The sequence below is a fragment of the Lynx rufus genome, unplaced genomic scaffold (genome assembly GCF_022079265.1).
Source record: "Lynx rufus isolate CCGP_SWC_20201006 ecotype Redwood Valley unplaced genomic scaffold, mLynRuf1.p SCAF_19, whole genome shotgun sequence".
NCBI lineage: Eukaryota > Metazoa > Chordata > Mammalia > Carnivora > Felidae > Lynx > Lynx rufus.
The window spans coordinates 12,996,737-13,011,237 of NW_025814833.1; the positions used below are offsets into that span (position 1 = coordinate 12,996,737).

Genomic DNA, 14,501 nt, shown 5'->3' on the forward strand with positions numbered 1-14,501 from the left:
AAAAGCACCACTAATGCAAATAAACCATAGTCAATATTTTACATTAGAAGGCTTTGTGTAATAACTCTGAAGAGTTATGGGACAAAAAGTTTCCGGGTACAACAATCAGGAGCGGCAACTTGTTGGAAACTCCAAGAATAAAATACACACACACACACACACACACACACACACACACACACACCCATCAAGCAAGTTTGAAATGTTCCATTCCAAAAAGGTGAAGCATTCTCAAACATTTACAAATATAAAACATAAAACAGCCACACAAACTAGCTGTAGGTAGCAAGGAGGGGACGTTTTAGAAAGGAAGCTCAACCACTTTCCAGCTTATGAAAATCTTACAAAACAGTAACTGCAAATAGAATTTCTGAGAACAAAGACCCCCCGCCCCCCGCCAAACCTATATAAAAACACGGTTAGTGAAGCGTTTCGAGCGGTCTGTAAAGTGCACTCAACATTTATGAGGGGGAAATAGGGTGAATGTATAGTTTTCCAAGTCTCCAAACAGGTGAAGATGACTTTATTGCAAAGGTTCTGCAGTTATTAGCTTTCTGTGAACAATCAACTTATTCAAAAAAAGCAACATAATCTTTGTCTAACCTCAGGTCCCACAGAAATCAACCAGCACCAACAAATCATCTATGTCAATTTCCAACCTAGATTTCTCTTAAAGTTTAGAACCTGTTCTTGTGGACCTCTGACAATTGTAATATCTGCTCAAAGTGAAAAGAAAATAAGACTGCTCCCTCCACACCACCCTCGGTGCTTATAAAGACCCCAAACCCTAAAAGCTTACATCTGATGGTGACCATTTATTTCTGTTCAGTTTTTCTGCTTTAATAAATTGCTAGGAGTCATTTGTAATTATCTCTCATGAGCAAGCAACTCATATGCCAAAGGCTTTAAAAAGAATTTCTTTAAGCATAAATATAGTCCATGAAATACGCTTTATGCTATTAATTTGGTTAACATCATTCTTCACACATTGTTTAGAAATAAACTTCAGCCAGGTAAAATCACCCCAATTGCAAATTAGTAGAGTCCAAATTAATCAGATTTTACTATCCTGACGGCGACTCCAGTAGCCAACTATCGAGTGTAATTACCATTACATTCTGGAACTGAAAATGTTTTCACCTACAGAATGAAAGGGAGCAAATGATTAAGTGTAGGTTTTAAATATAATTTTATGCAGGCTCAGTGTCCCACTACTTTAATATTTAGGCTGGGAAATGTCAAAAACCCTCATTGACTTCATAGGAAACAGTGATTTCATTTATGGAACATTTAGTTTCTACTATGGACCCCACCGCGCAAAAGAGACAAGATAGAAAGACAACATACGCAAATGCTCGTCAAAGCATTTTAGGAACATTAATGAATCACTTAAAAATACCTGTGAAGTGCATATTTCAGAGATGTCATAAACAAAGGACAATGTGGGGATTTGGCCGAGGCCACAAAAAGTGTCATTCTTGGCCAAATCTTGCAACATGGAATTCCCTGGTTCCCAATGTAGAAAAAGAAGAATTTTAGAACTTTTAGAATTCTTACACATCACCTTGCTCAGTACCCTCTTTGTACAGATGAAGAACTGAGGCCCAGAGATGTTAACTTGCCCAATGTTCCATCTGCTGGTCTAAGACTCCCACTCTAGAATCCATTTGCAAAATCTTCACTGCAGAAGGTGTTTAAATAGGAGGAGGGAGAAAAAAGTAAATAAAAATTAAGCCAGTCATAGTATGGAAGAGAAGTACAATACCCAGCAAGGAGTGTATTTTTTTTTTCTAAACATCAATGTTTCTAAATAATTTTATAGGACAGTTTAACTACTGGCTGACCGTTAAAGTCCTTTAGCGCCACCACCCCACTCGATGAATTGACTATGATGTTGCATATCTGACCTCTCCCTCCATATTTTCCTGATATTCCCTAAGAACTGACCTACCTCTTCCTTGCAAGTTTTGGTTAATCCTGTGGTAGGTACAACTAGAGACTGATAGCATTAACCACAGTTTGTGTGAGCAGGTGCCGTGTAAGCTTCTCTTCGATCCTGACAGTGTCTCCTCGGACTAATCTGGGATATCCACATGATTTGCATTGCTCAGATCGGACCATAGATTAAGCCAAATCGTGTGTTCTGTTCTGTTCTACCAATCAGTAAGAGTATTTGGAAGGTGACCAAGTAGAAAATGTTAAACCTTTTAGAGCACACAAAAAAATGGACTTCCGCACAACAGAGCAAAAATCTTAAAACATTCAGGGCGCCTTACTATAGAAAATGGAACCGTTCACAGGAATGGCCACATATACGTGTGTGTGTGCGCGTATGGGTGTTGTGTGTACCTCCTTGAGTTGTTTCAGGAAACTGAGTATCAAATGCATTAATTTTTTTTTTTTACTAGATACTCAGATATGTAGCCTTGCTAAAATCAAAACAGAAAATCCCAGATGTTTCTCAAAGGTTGACTATGTTGGAAAGTCGTGAGTAACTTCATCTTTTAGAAGTACCTTCTCACATGTCAATTTCCTTAACAGAGCTGTGTGGACCCTTACAGTCCCGCAAAGGATTTACACCTATGACTATGTCTGGGATTAATATAGTAGCTCTCCCCTTTCTCACAATACAAACAAGCACAAAAACACAACTGTCGTGCCGGCACACACGCATACATATGCGTGCGTGTATGCACGCATATGCATATACAGAATTCCTCCCCACTGACAGGAGTAAAGTGTAGGCAAGCACTCTTCCCGTCTTTGACATGTTCAAAAGAGAAGAAGGATACTGAGTTTTGGGGGAAGGAGGCACAGAACAGCCATAAGTGGGGATGGTAAGCCGGCAAGCCAGGAAACAACAGGAAAAGGGACAAAAGGAGAGGACAAAAACGGCGAGGAGGGGAATGGCTGGACGGAAGGAGAATGAGAAGCCAGAATGGTAGTAGTTCCCGGATGTGGCAACTTTTACACTTGGGGGTCCAATGAATGAGGTTATGGGACTAAGACAGGAGTTGGGGTAGGACAGCAAACACAGAGGGACTGAGCAGGTGACAAGGAAGGTCCAATTGCTGGGGACCCAAGGGCCCACAGGTTCTGACTATCCTTACTCTCTAAAAAAAAGGATTAGCACTGAATGGGAAATTTGGAAGTTCTTGCCCTTTCTTCCATCTTGTGTTTTCTGTAGTCTCTAGATTCTAGTAAAATCTGTAAGTGTAGTAAACTCTGTAAGTTTTTTTTCTCCCCCTTGGCTACCCCTGAGTGCCTCATTCATAGATGATTCCCAAATCCACACGCCCAAGTAAGTCTTTGCACATCTATGACATGCGCAAATGAAATCGATCCTTAAGTATTCCCCCCATTAACAACTGCCTTAAACCCCAAACCAAAGTGTTTGTATCAGGTGTGGTGGTGGTAGACAAAAAAACCTTTTTAAATCACGTACCCGATTTTGCATTCTCATTTTCAAAGCGTCTGAAAAAGGCAGTTTAAAAAAAATTTTTTTTTTCAACGTTTATTTATTTTTGGGACAGAGAGAGACAGAGCATGAACGGGGGAGGGGCAGAGAGAGAGGGAGACACAGAATCGGAAACAGGCTCCAGGCTCCAGGCTCTGAGCCATCAGCCCAGAGCCTGACGCGGGGCTCGAACTCACGGACCGCGAGATCGTGACCTGGCTGAAGTCGGATGCTTAACCGATTGCGCCACCCAGGCGCCCCTGAAAAAGGCAGTTTAGAGAGGCATTTTATTTATCGCCGTCAGATAGAGATAATGTGTCTAGTGGCCATGCTTTAGTGCACCCTATGTCCCCACTGTGCGACTTCATCTGCCTGAGACACCCTCTCTGCTCCTCCCTCAAGGAGTCCCCAAATCTTTGTATCTTCCTAACTGAGCACTGCTCCGGGCACACAGGAAAGCACTCAGTAAATATTTGTCGGGTAAACTGAAAGAGAAGTTTACAAGCAGAGGGGTGATTAAATAAGAATTCTGTTCTGGGGCACCCGGGTGGCTCAGTCGGTTCAGCGTCCGACTTCAGCTCAGGTCACGATCTCACAGCTTATGGGTTCGAGCCCCGCGTCGGGCTCTGTGCTGACAGCTCAGGGCCTGGAGCCTGCTTTGGATTCTGTGTCTCCCTCTCTCTCTGCTCCTCCCCCGCTTGCACTCTGTCTCTCTCTCTGTCTCTCAAAAATAAGCGTTTCTAAAAATTAAAAAAAAACAAAAAAGAATTGTGTATCAAAGCCAGGATATATCCTGGAAGGATTTTTAAATCTTGACTCTGCTCTAAAAGCAGAGTTCAGGTAAAAAGAATATTCACCTGTTAATTTGATAATTTTAGGCTATGAATTCCTTAAAATGAAAAAAATTAGATATATACATTATCTTGTTAAAAATAAGTATATGCTGAAGAAAATCACCCAGAATACATGCTTTTTAAAAATGAAATAAATGCATCACTTATGATGTCTGCTCTCATCTCAAATAATGATAATTTATCTGTTGTCTCCCAGCAAATTCCTAAGTATCTCTTAAATTATAAATAAAACAGCCAAACCATCATTAGATTTTTCTGATGTGTTTGTACATTAAACCTGAAGACTTATCGCAATAAAAAGCCATTAAAAATGTACAGTGTTGGGGCACCTGGCTGGCTCAGTTGGTGGAGCGTGTGAGTCTTGATCTCAGGGGAGTGAATTCAGGCCCCACGTTGAACGTAGACCTTCCTTAAAAAAATGAAAAATAAAAACAAATATACAGTGCTACTGAAAGGAAAGTTAAGAATATGGCTCTCCTAGGGGCACCTAGGTGGCTCAGTTGGTTAAGCATCTGACTCTTGATCGTCTCAGGTCATGATCTCACAGTTCACAGGTTCAAGCCCCACATCGGACTCTGCAAAATAAATGAATAAACTTAAAAAAAGCATATGGGTTTCCTGGGGTGTCTGGCTGGCTCAGTCAATAGAGCATGAAACTCTTGATCTTGGGGTTGTGAGTTTGAGGCCAGCGTTGGGTGTAGAGATTACTTAAAAATAAAAACCTTAAAACAAACCAACAAAAAGACTATGGCTCTCCTGGCTAAAAAATACATTCATATAAAGCTTTTCAAATAGTTTCACTACTTCTATTTTAATTTGGCATCATATATAGAAGCAAAACCATAAAAGTTGCATGAAAACAAAAGAATAAGCAATATTACAATCTTTTTATAAACCCTGAACTATTTTTTATTAAAAAAAATTTTTTTTAACGTTTATTCATTTTTGAGAGACAGAGAGAGAGAGAGCGTGGGCGGAGGAGGGGCAGAGTGAGAGGGAGACATAGAATCCGTAACAGGCTCCAGGCTCTGAGCTGTCAGCACAGAGCCCAACGTGGGGCTCGAACCCACGAACTGCAAGATCATGACCTGAGCGAAAGTTGGGACGCTTAATCGACTGAGCCACCCAGATGCCCCTATAAATCCTGAACTATTTTAATGAGAGTAAATACTTCCTAATAATGTTTATCTATGATGGTCGAAAAACTTTTTTTAATTTTTAAATTAAAAAAAAAATTTTTAATGTTTATTGTTTATTTTTGAGAGAGAGAGAGAGAGAGAGAGAGAGAGAGTGCAAGTAGGGGAGGGGCAGAGAGAGAAGGAGACACAGAATCCAAAGCAGGCTCTAGGCTCTGAGCTGTGAGCACAGAGCCCGACGTGGGACCTGAACTCACGAACTGTGAGATCATGACGTGAGTTGAAGTCAGATGCTTAATTGACTGAACCACCCAGGCTCCCCAAACTTATTTTAAGTTTATTTATTTTTGAGAGAGAGAGAGAGAGAGAACAAGCAGGGGAGGAACAGAGAGAGGGAGACCGAGGATATGATGTAGGCTCCATGCTGCCAGCATAGAGCCCGATGCAGGGCTCAAACTCACAGACCATGAGATCATGACCTAAGCCAAAGTTGGATGCTTAACCAACTGAGTCACCCCGGCACCACAAAAAACTTTTCAATAATAAGCACATCATATATACCCAATCTCAAAAGGCATGTTACTTAAGGAAAGTCAACATTTGCTTATATTCTACATTCTTTCAGCAATGACTATGCTTTTATAAAACTCCGAGTTACTGGAAGGCCTTTACAGTAACGTATGACATTTTCCTCAACATTCCAATTAAAATTAGTGAAATCATGCTACTATTTAAAAAATGATACTTATTTCCTTTTACCCAAAGAGTTATTACCACATGCACATCTGCACCATAAATGTTATAGCTAAAAAATGAGATCTAGAAGTAAACTCTTTCATGGAAAGCCAATCATAAGGACTCATTAAGATCATACAATACTACTTAAAATTTCCACGAAAAGGGGCCCTTTATGTTCAACTAGTTTAATTTTATGTTGAGCATTTCCTGGGCCTAACTATTACAATTTCAAATTTCCTAGGAATATGCATCTATAGAAACTACTATTGACTAAATATTAAAGGCTGTAACCAGACATGAAGGAGAAAATCTTAAATTCCAAAAAAAAGACTCAATGTCAGACTCGAACCTTGTGACCTGTTGCCATAACATGGGGCTCGAACGTCTTCATAAAGGTATATAGTTTATGGTCATGCTATTTGCCTCCTATGGTGGTATCCAAGAAATTCAGCAACCAGTTCAATACCTCTGTTTTCTGAACTATTTTCAGATCCTTCTCATTTTCTAATTTAGAATTCTTCTCTTGGGTGATCTTACATTAGAAAGATTTTATTCTTAGGGAAAGAAGGCGGGTATATCTTACCTTGAAAGATAACAAATATGTGGTGGTAAGTCTAAATTACAGAAGCAAGCCGAAAAGCGTGCAATTTAAAACTGTCATGCCTCAAAACGTACTTAGCAATTAATTCAGTGAAAATCCTATGATGTCAGACATCATTAACTCATGTTCTATAAAGAGCTCACGTGTTACGAACTAACCACAACACAGTTTTAAAGTTATGTCTAACTTCGTTACTTGGATGCAATGGTTGTCCAGTGGGGGGAAGATCCAGTAGATCTCATGTTCTATCACTAACTAAAGTAAATGCAATTTTGATATGAGGAAGCAAAAAACATATTTCAGGTGCGCCTGGGTGGCTCAGTCGGTTGAGTGTCCGCCTTCGGCTCAAGTCACGATCTCACGGTTCGTGGGTTCCAGCCCCGCATCGGGCTCTGTGCCGACAGCTCAGAGCCTGGAGCCTGCTTCGGATTCTGTGTGTGTGTCTCTCTCTCTCTCTCTGCCCCTTCTCCACTCATGCTCTGTCTCTCTCTCTCTCAAAAATAAATAAACATTAAAAAATATTTTAAACAAAAAACATACCTCATCTTCTAGGTTGACCCTAGATTTAAGCTAGATGCAATTTATTTTTATTTCTTTTATTTTTTAAAGTTTATTTATTTAAGTAATCTCTACACCCAACGTGGGGCTTGAACTCACGACCCCGAGATCAAGAGTCGCACGCTCTTCATACTGAGCCAGCCCGGCGCCCCCTAACCTAGACGGGGCGTGGGCTTCGTGACTGCCTTTCTAAGTCTGTCTGCTCCAGCCAGTAAATTCAGAACCACTCCATGTCTTCAAAATAAAATACATGCTTCATTTTTATTTTTTTGTTTACTTATTTCTGACCGAGAGAGAGAGAGAGAGAGAGAGAGAGAGAGAGAGAGAGAGAGAACATGTGGGGGGGAGAGGGGCAGAGAGAGAAGGAGACAGAAGATCCAAAGCGGGCTCTGCGCTGAGAGCCGAGAGCCTGATGTGGGGCTGTAACTCACAAGCTGTGAGTTCATGACCTAAACCGACTGAGCCAGTCAGGCGCCCCTCAAATATAGGTTTTAAACAACCAGTTACTTCTCGTGGGATTCTGAAGCTACAGAACATTTGGGTGAAATACTATCTTCCAATTAGCTAGCACTTACTTATTCATTCATTCCTTATTCAGCTGGATCTAAGTCACAGACATCGTTGAGCCTTTTTATGAGTCTTCTATCACCAGGTCTGGACGTGTTATTGAAATTCCTATGATGTTGTTCGGTCAGTAAATGAAAATATTTCTGTTTGGGAATTTCCAGAGTTAATCATTTTTCGAGATTCAGATCTGCAAAGCACAGAAACCTATACCCCAAAAAGGGCAAAGAGGCAGCAAGACCGAGCTTAATCGGACCCTCCCAACAGGGAACAAGCCCTAGCAAATTAATTAGGACCATGTTTCCACATTTGCTGACTACACTGCATTTGTTTTCACTGAGGCCTCCTTCCTCTATTAGCCATTACCGACGGTGCAAGATTGACTCCTTGAACTTCACAAATACCAAAATCAATCAACTCACTATGCCGAGCCCAAAGCCTATAAATTAGAGGTGCCTGCTGAATTAGTTCAATCACCAGTAAGTACTAAGAACTTACGACTTTGCTGGATGTTACAAGTATACAAAAGAACTCATGTTCTCCAGCCACGATCTAATCAGGCAGTCTGCACAGTCACTGGGCTAACTCTTCAAATCTCAAAACTTAATTTTTCACCTTCCGACAGCAACCTTTTTGCCTCCTGTCTTCAAGTCTCAAATGGACACAAATCTTTCAAAAACACCTCCCAGTCGACATAATACACAGGGGCTAGTGCGAGAATGCCTCGGGTGGAGACACATACAGACTTTGACACGAAGCATGGATGCTACCAAAGAAAGGTGGCTCTTTTCTTTACACGCCGATACACAGAGCACAGGAAAAGTCCTATACCTTGAAGGCAGGTGTTCTCAAACTTTGGTATGGCCTAAGAATCACCTGGGGTGAATATTTTCTGTAGAAGTCTGCAGGTGGGGCCTAGCACTCTGCATTTTATACAAGTGACCCAGTTGATTTTCCTGCCCGGTCCACCGCACGTGAAGAAACATTGCTTTAGAGTCAAGGTTGCTCACCCCCCACCGGAGATAGCCCCAGCTACGGCGAGGCTGTTTTCCCTCTGGGTCGCCAGCCTTCCCCAGCATATCAGCGTGGGCTGCTCACCACTGCTTGCCAGTCTGCACCGTCCACGGCCATTATCTTGCCCCTCCCACACTCGAGATCCTTCCAGGTCTGGGTGAGTCTGAAAGCAAGGTCTCCAGCTGGCTGACAGACAGGCACAGAGGCAGACCGACAGACATACGCAGAGTGGGGGCTGTGAAGTCCCAGCAATTAGGAAACAAAGGTAGTCTAAATTACACAGACTGTCCAATAGCACGTGAAAGTGAAAAATTTGTTTCAAACCTTTTTGATCAGGAAGGATGGAGAAGGACACGGCCGTGGGCACCTGTGGTCTGGTTGTGGTCTCCCACTGACTAGCTTTGTGACTTGCCATAGTACCCTCCCTGATCTGTAAAATAGGGAAGGGGCCCCTTTGTCCCATTCACGGCAATCTTATGAAAACCAACTGAACTTGTGTTTGGGAAAGCCCATTTGAAAATGCAGAGCACAATAGATGGTGTGTGGTATTTTTGTAACAGGATAATTTATCATTTTTTTTCAGCTTCATAAACACATTAACCTAGACATTATTCCAAGTTGCCTTGATGACCGAATGTCTTCTAGTATCTCAGGGTCTTTTTTATACAAATAAATTCTCAGTGGCAAAAAGGTAGAGGAAAATGCAGACCCTTGGACATACCCCGAAGTTGATTTTTTGAATATATCCTTGAAATCGGCTTGTTTTAAAGACAATTGCCTCCGTCTCCTGAAAGTGGAGTGCAAAAAAAAAAAAAAAAAAAAAAAAAAAATCTGGTTAATTGTGGCTTTACTGTATTTAGTTCCAATTTTTCAAAGCATGCTCTGCAGAATATATATTTTAGCTGCAAATTAATAAACCATGTTCATAAATCCTGAACAGTCAATACCACTCAGAACAACTTGTAAATATGTAAATTCACTTAAAAAAAAAAAACTTAACAAGAAAGCCATAAGATTCTATTTGTTTTTAGAAGCCCTCTTAATGTTTCAGAAAGTCTGGAATGAAGACTGACGTTAAATGCAACATCTATTGGCAGCTGATCTGAAAGACTAAACTGGCAAAATCGGGACAGAAGGAAAGGCTTTTCCAGTCAATATATACCCGGCCTTGGAATGCTTTGTCATTTTCTAGTTTTTGAAGCTTAGAGTTCAGTTCTTTGCTGATCCACTGTTTTGCCATAAAAACCTGAGAGCAAATGACACACATTACAAGCTTTCAGGGAACAGATGGTTAATGTTCTTCTAGGTGCGTTTACTACCAATTTTCTTATTGTCATACTGCTCATAATTAATAAAAACATACAAACAGAGGCACCGGTCTCCTTAACCGGAAGATTTGGGTTTTGTGAACTCTCCCGTATCTCACTCCTCCGGGCTAATATAAAAGACAACGATGAACAGACAAGACTTCTGGTACTGCCCGAGGAACGCAGCTCTCAAAATAGAGACCTACTACGGAGCACTGCGGTATGGGCTGACACCAGTCAACTTTCTGAGAAAGTGTAGGAGCAGCTAACGCCAAATTTCATGCATTTACCTTTATTACGTTTCATGTTGCAATTAGCTTACGGAGAGTGACCGCTGCTAAGCGTTACCCTCATCTAACTTTGTCTTCAAAATAAACAGTTCGGGCTCCTTTCTGGGTCATCTCACAAGCACTATTCAAATCACAACTCAATCAAAGTCAGAGTCTGATAGTACCGTCAGAAAGACCTTGGCAGAGACCTTATCCAAAATGTTATCCTCAAGCTAAGGACTTCTTATGTAAAGGTAGGTAGCAAGTCTTTTATTTATTTTATTTGGAGCCATGAATTCAAAACAGCATCCCTTTAATGGCAATACTATTTCAAAGTCCACTTTTAAAACGCTATACACATAAAAATTATTATTTTGCAATCATAAAAAGCTACAATGGGTTGAATTAATATTTGCCATGTTTTAGCATTAAGCCTCACCACGCAAATAGCAATTACATTATTTTTTACTTACAAATACATTAACGTATCTTTAAATACAGCTTATTTTATATTCCTATTAATATTATTCCTTTCCTTTGTGTATTTAAGAAGAATCTGGTGTGCCACCTTCTGGTAACTGAGGGAAATTATGTATCTCTACACAAGTCACTATTCTTTATTTTAACTTTAAAAAAAATATATATATATGTATTTCTTAACCTGTATTACATTTAAGCTTCAGATATATATACAAATCTATACCACAGTCTGAAAGAAAATAAAATCTCCTTAGTGACTTTAAAAAAAAAAAAATCAAGCTTTCTCCATGCTTCCTATGATTTTTGCATGGTTACCAATATGTCTCCTGAATTCTACAATACATATAAAATTGATTTTTGTACACCGTTTCACAGCCACATATGAAAACAACAGGCTTGCTATTGTAATGAATAAGTAACAGCAGTAAATAAAGGAAAAGAAAGGTCTCTTACCAATAAGCCCATTTTTCTCTTAAGGTTTGAACTCTCATCATTTGTCATGTTCTTGTGGATCCCTCTCTCATCAAATTCTCTGGAGTTTTAAAGTTGAGAGCTGGGAGGCACGGCTAGGCTCTGCTACACAGTAGCGCACCCCAGTGTATCTGCCTGGTATAACACTTCAGTTGCAGCTCCCGAAGGCAGAAACAGCCTTTTTATATATTCAAAAACCTATGCACTGAACACCTTCCATTGGTAGGAAATTGTAGCCGGCGTGGCTGAACTATTTTTATTTCTTATCTTAAGGACGGATCAGATGCGGGGATCAGAACCACAGGAACCTCGAGCTTAGTTCCAGTTAATTGAACGGGAACAAAGTGCCGGGCTTTAGAGCAGAGGTGGGATGAGACAAATACCAACACCGGGAGATCTGACGTAGGAGAAAACACGTTTGCCTGAAAGTAACCTTCTTTTTTCAAGGGTCGCTGCCCTGTTCTTTGTCATGTTACCTTACATCTTCGTTCTCTGTAACCCTTCCCTCTCCCGTGCCTCTAGTAGCCAGGCATGAAGTCCTAGCCTTTATTCTTTGTCGATTTCACAGGTGTCTAGTCCCTAGTGTTTGTTTTTGTTCTTGTTTATGTTTTTTTAGCAAATGAGCTACTTCCAAAAATACACATAACTGATCTCTCTGCATCACCCATGTTCGATCTGTCAATCACATTGCTTCTAGGTGACTCTCTTCAAAGACGGCTATACGTGATGTAAATTAAACGTTCAACACACGGTTTAGTCAACAAATATTTGTTAAGGATTTGCTACATATGTGGTGGGTACTCCGCTAGGTGATATGGATATAAAGGTGAACAGGGAACAATCCCCTGCTCTCAGGGAGCTCTTAGTTGAGTGAGGGAAACAGACATGCACTCTGACAGCACAAAATATGGCATAAAAGCTTTAGTCGTACATGCCTACGATTCTACAGAGGAACAATAAAAATCAGGCTGCGACTGGGGTCGAAGGATGAGGTATTATTCCCCAGGTAGACTCCAGAAGACGCAGTCTGTGCAGACACACAGAGATTTAAAGGAGTACAACATGTTGGAAGGGTCAAGAAAGTCTTCAATATTACTAGAGGGTGTTTAGGTACACAGTGTTGAGGGGAGTAGATTTTAACATATAAGGAAATCACATGTGAGTGAAGTGGTGTGGATTTCATCCTATGAGCTATGAGAAGCCAGTTGTTGAATGCGTGGATCACTCAAGGAATTAATCAAGCAACGATGCTCAGCACTAAGAACTCATTACGGGGGCGTCTGAGTGGCTCACTTGGTTGAGCGTCCGACTTCGGCTCAGGTCATGATCTCACGGTTGGCGGGTTTGAGCCCTGTGTCGGGCTCTGTGCTGACAGCTCAGAGCCTGGAGCCTGCTTCAGATTTCGTGTCTCCCTCTCTCTGCCCCTCCCCCACTCACACTCTGTCTCTCAAAAATGAATAAATGTTAAAAAAAATTTTAATAAAAAAAAAGGACTCATTATGAGCTGACCAACCCACTCCTGAACTCCACCAACTGCCCATTCTCTGTCTCGTAGGCTTGTTTTGTTCTGTCTCCCTTTGCTTCAGAGGCCCCCCTACGAGAAATCTCTTCCCCTCTCCACTTTTCTGAACTCAACTCATCCTTCTAGATCCAGCTCAAATTCCATTCTTTTCTGTGATGTCTCCCATGGTAATTTGAGTCTCCAGTTTTGAAATGTTCCTCCATTACACGGACCATGCATTCCTCCTAAAGTTTAGCGCACAATGTTCGAAAACCCTCTTCGACTCTTTGCCTATAAAGCCAAACAAGATGGCGCGGAGAGGACACTAAGGCAAGTCAGAGCCTGATGGTAAGTGGCCGAGGAAAGCACACCTCCCCATTCTTCACAGTACACACTCCTCTCAATAACTTCCTTTACTACTCTCAAGCCTGAGAGGAAAGGGCATGAAATGTGCACAGAACTTTATCTGCACTGGGCAGCGACTCGGCATTACTAGGTAACAATGTTGGTTGCACACATCACAACTCTCGCCAGAAAATTCCAGAGAATTGATGAGAAAGGGATACCAACAGAACAGCTTAATTATAGAACTGTGATCTTTGGTGGGGGGGGAGGAAGAGCTGTGAGGGAGGCTTGGGGGGGGCCATGCTTGTGTTTTACTACTTGTGGTAAACCGAGATAATTCACCTGAAGGTTCATACAATAAAACAGAATTCACAAAGACCACAGAAAGAGATGGGAGAGATGGGAAAAGCGAGGGCAGGGGATTGGATCTAGAAGGTTTAGCCTCTCATGAAGTTTTATGGGAGAAAATCCAAGTGTAAGAAGGGGGTATGGTTAAAGAAGGGGGTAATAGTATGAGCTGGAAGATTAATCCAGGGCAAGAAGCTTTACCAGAGAAACATGTCCTGGGGTGTAAATATTTAGTGTCCTCTCCCTGTGGAACCACACCCCATTATGCACAGTGTCAAATACTCAGACAAGCTTTCGTTGATGTTGGCATTTAGCCTTCGGCTTGGTCTCATCCTCTTTATGTGTGCATAATCTCTTAGATTTATGCAATGATGCAAAAACCATGGTGCTTTCTTTTATGTAGACAATAAAAAAAATCTTTTCATCTTATTCAACCATTTTATGTTAGAGGGTTAAGAGGACTCTGCCAATAATTTCAAAAAGCAGTTAATACTTAAAAATATTCTTTCAATGACTTAAAAATGTCCCAGATAAAAGCTGTCTGCACCTTCTTTCTTGTTTATTGAGTGCAAAAACTGACCACTTTCCTTTCCATTAACTTATAAGGAAAAAATTCAAATACGGGGGGAAAAAACCAGAGAATGTGATTTTGGATAGGTGCCACACTTTTCTCAAGAATTCTCCACAACGGGGCAGTACTTAGGGGACATAAAAATGATTTAATCCACTAGGTCCTCGGAAGAATGCTTTTAAACCATGTATCAATGGTACCATAGACTTGAAAACAAAGAGAAAACAAACCAGACCGTTTCCTCATTTAATTTTGTGGAAAACAGAACAATTGCCAGAGTGTGTCCC

The 14,501-nt window shown here is 41.0% G+C and overlaps 1 protein-coding gene across 3 annotated transcripts in view; it reads right to left on the reverse strand.

The window, feature by feature from the left end:
• Nucleotides 1-14,501, reverse strand: part of KLHL13 (kelch like family member 13) — a 202,892-nt gene that overhangs the window by 73,878 nt on the left and 114,513 nt on the right. The window contains exon 1 of one of the 3 annotated variants that reach the window (XM_047081854.1): nt 9,644-9,690. The exons of the other annotated variants lie outside the window; for them this stretch is intronic. The gene's annotated coding sequence lies outside the window, so the exon portion shown is untranslated. Of the gene's footprint in view, nt 1-9,643; nt 9,691-14,501 lie in introns of those variants that run through there. 3 annotated transcript variants of the gene reach the window in all.